Source organism: Botryllus schlosseri, chromosome 9, assembly GCF_051294905.1.
Source record: "Botryllus schlosseri isolate E-star chromosome 9, Bs_hap1, whole genome shotgun sequence".
NCBI lineage: Eukaryota > Metazoa > Chordata > Ascidiacea > Stolidobranchia > Styelidae > Botryllus > Botryllus schlosseri.
In genome coordinates, this window is record NC_137244.1 from 7,117,415 (window position 1) to 7,125,344 (window position 7,930).

Consider the following 7,930-nt stretch of genomic DNA (forward strand, 5'->3'; position numbering starts at 1 on the left):
CGGATTTTGTGGCGCCGGGAATCTTTTGAGTCAGAAGCGATACAGCAGTGCCACCACAGATATTTGAATGATATATTTTTGAGACTATTATATTCATCAGGTAACCTCCATATACCGTACGGATTTTCACTTCTAATAAAAACTACTTTTGCTCCCTTATTCCATAAAAATCTGAAATCAGTGTGCGCTTTTTTCGCCTCCTTATGTGTCAATTCCACCGACAGATTCCTATGGTGACTGGAGTGAAAACACAACGCCAATGCTTGTATGATTATAATGTCACCTATCAACATTCGTTAGAAATGTGCTGGATAATCAAAGCATTTTTCAATCTGATGAGAATTTCGTCGCGGGATGCGACCCGCGGACAGTATGATTGACACCCTGGCTTAAGAGTTGTAAAGAGGAGGCCTGTACACAGAATGAACAGTAATACAGGATAACGTGGCCGACAAGTGGAAAAATGAGGGGGCATATGACGGAAGGCGAGGCCGATACATATCATTGTTAGAGCTGTGATAAAGATGTCGCCCAATAATAAAAAAACGTACATCACAATGATTACCTGGAAATTTTTCAACCTTATCGAAATCACCATGTTAAAATGATGGTGCAACGATTCGCAAATAACATAGTTTCCACCCTGAAATCAACGACCGCGAAAAGGAAATATCCCTACAAGCAATTTACTAACAGGTTATAACTATATCTGTCATGCGATAGTCAATATCTGGAAACAAATTGTGCCGCGCAGATGTAGATTTCGCAAAATGTAAACGAAGCTTGTGACTCCAGCTTGTCATATTTGTTCATGTTTACGTCAACGTAAACTTTATTAATTCCAAAAGATGGCCAGAAAAAGTTCGTCAGACTCGGCTTCTACTGGTTGTAGTTAAATTTGGCACGCAACGTCTACCAAGTAAATAGCTGTAAGTAAAAAATAATGTTTTCTTTTAAACAACCCTAAGGGACGGCTTCTCTCTTGCGCACTCCCTCGCATTTAAAAATTCGGGAGTCGTATATCCATTAGAGCAGAGGTCTCAAACAGACGGCCCGCGAGACCATTTTGTGCGGCCCGCGACGGCATTTGGGAGTTCGAAGTATTCGAGAATATTTAACTGCCACAATTTTTTTTAATTGGAGAACTGGAAATTCGCTCTAAAACTATTCTGGAAGCCTACAACTACTCATCAAACTTCACTATTACACCACTTTCAAAAGGTTCTACGCACTGAAAGAGCAACTATTACGTCACACTACTTCTTTATGATGGTAAAATATGACCCGTTGATGAATCCTGATTCGTGACTGAAAATTGTGGTTGGGACTTGAGCGCGATCTTTTGTAGAAAAACTCGATATCGGAAGGAATTATTGTGATTCGGCACGCCGTGACTTAGTACAACCACGGACGCAAAAAACTATCAAACTGGTGTGGGGAATGTTAACATATCAAAAGGTCTTAGCTTGTGTTGCGTAGCTTATTTAGATATCTAAGCAACTCGTTATGACAAACATTGGAAATATGTTACCCTCTTGATGTAAAGTTAGTTACATCCTGTGTCATCTTGGGTATTTTTATCCTTGTTATCATCGCCAATACATGTAGCGAGTATAAATTAGTCGTAGCCTTCAATGCTGTAAGACCAATGGATTCTTCGGCAAATTTACATATTTAATGCTATGGTACAGTAATCATTATATTCAAGTTGTTATAGATAGGCTATGTTCCAATACTCGGAGGTAAATCTAACGCTGATTTAATTTGACTTTGGTAATGAACTGATCAATACCCTAGTTATCAGGAGTATGCATGCCCGAAACCCGGATTAGGCTCCAGGGATGGTGTGAACCCCTGAAAGGTTCAGGTTCGTGTGAACGCGAACCTTTTTGAAAGGTTCTGTGTGAACACGAACGTGAACCTTATGACGTCACGTGACGTCATATTGCTAATTCCAGCCCTACATTTTAGTGAAATCATAATATGTACGCCTACACAGCCTATAGCGACGACTCAGGTCATATTAAGCCACAATGCTGAAATACATGGTGACTTAGCCAAATGTATCAACTGGAGCAACCATATGCTATATTTATTCCATAAAATCAATATCGTCCGTCGCTTTGCCAACAATTTCGACGGGGACTTGCAAGGGAATAAAAGCTTACGCCGTAACGGTCTAGGCCAGATCGGACAATGTATTCGCCGTCTGAAATTGCTACATAGATATTGAACAGAGTGTAAAACGGGTTTCTATAGTAGCTACCGATATTATCCCATAAACAAGTTGTACAGTAGCCAACACCCCAATCGCACGGATTCGATATTTTACATTAAACAATCATTTATTAGTAATATTTATATAAATTTCGTTGACTGGTTGAAGAAGCATCATTCGTTGACTACCTAGAGGTAGTGTATTTAGTTCTTGATATTGTATGATTGCAGGTCAAGCTCACAGCAGAGAGTCACTAAATATTCACAAAAGTAAAGCTGAATATTTCGAGTAACCTTTTGTAACAACGCGTGTAAAATCGTTGAGATCGGCAAGGTAGCGGTACATGCTCATTTAGTGTTGATTTTTTTATGCTGCAAGCGCCGTGCACAGAGTGGTCTGAAGTTGAAATGCAACGAATTTCAGCCAAAGATGTTATAATGACGCGAAAATTATAATATACGAAAAGGTCCACAGTGCAGAACCCACCAGGGTTCGTTTGTGAACGTGAACATCTAAATTTCAGAGGTTCACACACAGAACGCGAACGTGAACCTTGCGTTCACACCATCCCTAAGGATGTACTGCTCCAATGCTCTAATATCAGATCAATCTTTGTAAAATTCTGAAATATTCTATTGTGACAGTCAAAAGTCCGCTGTAGCTGCAGAATAGTAACGTGGCAGCTTTCACGATGTTCTGATGCATTTGTACTATGTTTTGGTGTCTATAACGAGCAACTATGCCAAGTACAGCAACAATTTTATTCAAATATATTAAAATTTGATTTTTTCGTGCCAGGTGTGAATTCACAATAGTTAATCACATTTTCACGATGTGTATGGAATGCCAGTCTGGAAAGTCCCGTCAAATATAAGGCCTATACTTGGAAAGACATTGAATTCCCCTATTATCGGTGCTGCGGCCCGCGGCGCCATCAAAAAGTAGGAAACTGGCATGCGAGCACACTTGAGTCTGAGACCTCTGCATTAGAGAGATGCGTGGACCGGAGCCTGATTGGATATCCGGTCGGATTTCTCATTTTTGGTGGGAGCCGGTTCGGAGTCGGATCAGAACTTTTTCTGATACGGCCGGAATATGATCAGTAGGGTTGTCCATAATTTGGAAAATCTCAAAAAAGATGCGTATCCATGTCTCATTCTGTAGATTATTGATAAAAAACATCAATGAACCTACAATAAGCTCATAGGAAAGTCGTTAACATTTGTCTAAATGCGTTTGAAAATAGCTGCCGTAGAGTGGACGTGTTAGCGACCATAGAACGGCGAGAAGACTAGTAATCACGAAATCAAGTCTCTTGATTGGTTAATCAGCTATGCTTCAATGGTCACGACCACAGCAGCTTGCTGATTATGTGCTTATACTAGTTCAAGAAGTTCGCTAACGGCAATGATTCTGAAAGCGCATTGTACGTTGGTGATTTAATAATTAAATAAGACATCTGGTCATTGAATGTTTTAGTGTTAAAACTAGGTACCGATAGCTTTAGTGCAACAATAACCTATTGCAGGCATGACAGAGGTGAAACAGCGAATGATTGTGAACTTATAGAAGTAAGTATAGATACCAGAAATAGCCTACATATCTGATATGCTTGAGATTACATCAAGTGCTCCTGTTTTTCTGGGTGCAGGTAAGGTATATTAGACATCGCCAAACTGGTGTAGCATACCATATGATATGGATTCTGGACACAATCCTGTATGCTCAGAAGATATGTGGGCCGACCAGGTAGCTTATATTGGATTTCTGATGAAGACAGTAACTACCACACCGCTTCAATGCATCATTTTTATGTCCATGTCTGGTTTGATTCAAGCATTAGTCGTGATGCAGCCGGTAATGATCTAAGATTCATTAAGGACATGCTAAGCAATGCAAGCAAACTGTCTTTTTTGCTGGTCCTACCAGCATAGTCTGTGCTTATCTTTACAGCTCTTTTCGCGGCATCATTGAGGACTTTGACAGCACTTGCGGGTGTGATTCATTATGCTGCAATAATCTGACAAGTGCCAAGCATAAATGATAGATTCATCCAGCCCTTACAGCATTCAAGACTTCAATTATATACCACGACAACAGCCTAATAAGATCAGACAAAGTAGTGTCAATGTCAAGCTTTATATTTGTATTCAATGATGGTAGCCTACATCCCCTCTGAAACTAGAAATTCGTTTGCCACTTGTATAAGCGCCTTTGCAATATTTTTCCGCTTGTTTTTGTGCTTTCCATCAATGAAATCAAGGCATACAGGCTACAACGGTTATCTTCACAATACGCCATGATGTCATGTGTTTAAAGATATTGTGAAGCAGCTGTTCTTTGAGAGAGAGAGAGAGAGAGTCTTTATTTTTCATCGAACCAAAATACATAACAAACGGCAGTGATGGTGGTACAGAAAATATGCGTGCACAGTATTCGGTATTAGATAGGAATGATCGATAAGACCGTGAAGGTCATCTAGTCTGATCACACCAGCATCAAACAGGTTCACTTGACTCTGAACAGTCTGGCTGTAAAGAAATGTTTAGTTGAAGGAAAAAAAAAATTAAACAATGGTGGCAAATGATCAATGAAGCAATGTCTGGGCGAGGTAGGGCAACAGTGTTAGTGTAACGACAAGAGGTGATCAAGTAGGGCTTTTTTGAATCTATTATAAGGCAATTCACGGATATGTGGTGGTAATGCATTCCAGATGATAGGTCCCGAGTAGTCGATAGATCTCTTAGTTAGGTTGCTATTGGGTGGGGGTAAGTAGATGTTTCCTTTAGACTTTGATCATCATGTGTTTCGTTACTCAACATGTTCTGAATTAATCCTAAATCATGATTGGCGGACCAACCTACAATGCACTTACAGAATCACCGCCGTTAGCCGATTCCTTGACCAGCTGATCAACAAGCCGCCAATGTCGTGATCATTGAAGCGTAGCAGATTAGCCAATCAAACGCCGTGATTTCGTGATTACTAGTCTGCTTGCCGTACTATGGTCGCTGACACGCCCACTCTACGGCAGCTACTTTCAAACGCATTTAGACAAATGGTAACGACTTTCCCGTGAGCTTATTGCAGGTTCATTGACGTTTTTTAACTATAGTCTATAGAATGAGTCATGGATACGCATAAATTTTGAGATTTTCCAAATTATGGACAACCCTAATGATCAGAGCCGGATCAGTTCTTTTCACTAAAAAAGGACAGTCTCACCCTCGTTAACCCTCAAATCAAGAGGTAAAGTGAAACGTTCATGGAAATAAATCACATGCTAACTCCAAGTTGACATAATTGCTTCGATTAAGCCCTAAGGGTTAGGCCTGATCTTTGATTTTTTAATTTCATGTCTGCATTGTTTCAATCAATAATATTTAATGCTATCCTGTGAGTGGATAATTATTATCGGAGTTTTTCGGACCGCATCGCGGTCATTTTTGTAATCCCACCTTGGAGTTGGACCAGATAGTATTAGGTTATATTTAGCGTGATTGCCAGCGTACTTCTTAACTCTTATGTCGAGTGAGACCGTCAAAGTCCAGTTAACGTGGATTTCCCGTAGCTTGCGTTGCTGATAAGGATGAACTAAACTGTCTTTAGCGGTAGTATCAGTTCTTTGGTAGGACTGGATTGGAATATCTGCTGCGAGTAACAACCGATTTCTCACTGACCGTAAGAGTCCAAACGAAGTGGATTCCCCGTAGCTTCTATTGCGGGTAAGGGTTAACTACTGGCCTACAACATCTCGCTGAAAATACGCTGGCAATTACTCTAAATCAGTGGTTCTTAACCTTTTTTACTCCAGCGACCCCTTTCAAAAATTATCGTGCTCCAGCGCCCCCCAACCTCATATTGTAAGGAATGTAATAAAGACAATGAGTAAGAGGGAGAGCCGTAACAGCACTTCGTCAACCCGCTAAAAACGATTGCCTTGCGCACCCATAGCGTGATAAACCAAACTTCTTAGGGCTTCGCCCGCAAGAGCCCCGTAGCGTGATTTCGATGGCCAGCAAAGTTTGTGTGACCTGGTCGCCCTAAGTACCAAAATTTTCTATAATGCACGAATGAATAGATGGTAGTTACATATATAAGCCGCTATAAATTTTTCATCCTCTCAGCCCACTAAATCGGATTTACCAGTAGCGCTGAGGGAGCTGTTGTATGGGAAAATACTGGGCACGTAATTAATAATTAAACATATTCGGGAGTACCCGTAGGTACAATTAATTCGTTACCAGGGACGTAACAGCACTTCGTCAGCCCCCCCAAAAAAACGTTGGTCTTGTGCCCCCATCGGGTGATAAACCAAACTTCCGGGGGGCTTCGCCCCCAGACCCCCATTCTGCTATCCGCTATTTGCTGATACTAGTCATCTACATTGGGTGTCCACTGTCCATTTACTGAGCCAGCTAGGCTCATAGACGCGCGAAGAGCGAAAAGTTTCAATAATTAACGATGGGATTGGTCAATATAATCGGGAATTGCATGTATATTGATATCAATTTTTATGCTCTCTCTTCTCACGTAAACAGATTTACCGGTAGAGCTGAGTGATGTGTGATTGAAAAGGTAGGACCCCTCAATAATAATTATACATCTTCGGGCGTATACCCGTTTGCAGGAACGAAACGGCACTTCGTCAGGCCCGCCGAAAAAACTTGGGTCTTGGGCTCCCATAGGGTGATAAACCGACCGCCCCCATCACGTTGTTCGCTTTTGCCACGAAATCAGCTGTACTGTTTAGCGAGCCAGTGCGAAGCGCGAAAACTTACGATAATTCATGATAAAATCGGTCAGTAAAATCGGTAATTGCATATATATTGTTATCAATTCCTTGTCCTCTCTGCTGACGTTACCAGATTTACCGGTAGAGCTGAGTGAGGTGCAATATTTGCTCGAAGCTGCGCACGTGCGCAGTGCTGACACGGTCTCTGCGCACAACAAATCCGATGTTATGGCCTTTTTTAGTCGTTACGCACTGTTGTCCAAGGGTCTGCGCAGTGAGTTGTTGACTGTGCGCAGACTCATCTAAACGTAGAGCGAACATTGTGAGGCGTCTTCGAAAATGCAGGGCCCGTAACTAATAATTAAACATATTTGGGCGGGCGAACCCGTTGGTATGACTTCGTTGCATGATGTTATTTCGTGACCTCCTGTCTGCTACATATCACAAAATATAGAATCGCCCAACCGGAATATCTAGATTTAGGTATCCCTGTCGGCCAATCGTACTAAACTAAAAGACGCTCACGATTTCAAATTGGCATTTCTTCACTGGCATATAATTTTTCCCCGCCAGATGGAATTCCTCTTCTGGGTTCAGATTGCCAGGACAGGAACATTAGCTGCCAGTCATTTAGGCGCCCATGGACAATTAAACCTATATGTCTTTTGTAGGCTATATATAACGAAGTTTTCGGTGTTAATTTGATCTGAATGCTCATTAAGGATATGTCCTACCACCCCATCATCTACTGCGAAGCCATGTTTCTCCAGTGCCCCCCATACCACCCCCTGAGCCCAGCGCCCCCCATTTTGCCCCCTAGCGTTTCCGCCTCCTTCAAAATCGCCAGCGCCCCTTGGGAGGCGCTGGAGGCAAGGTTAAGAACCACTGCTCTAAATGAAAGATATTGCATTAATACAAGGCTAGACGAGAGGCGACGCGAGAAACCTGTTCACAGTGCGACATTTGAAAAGACAGAA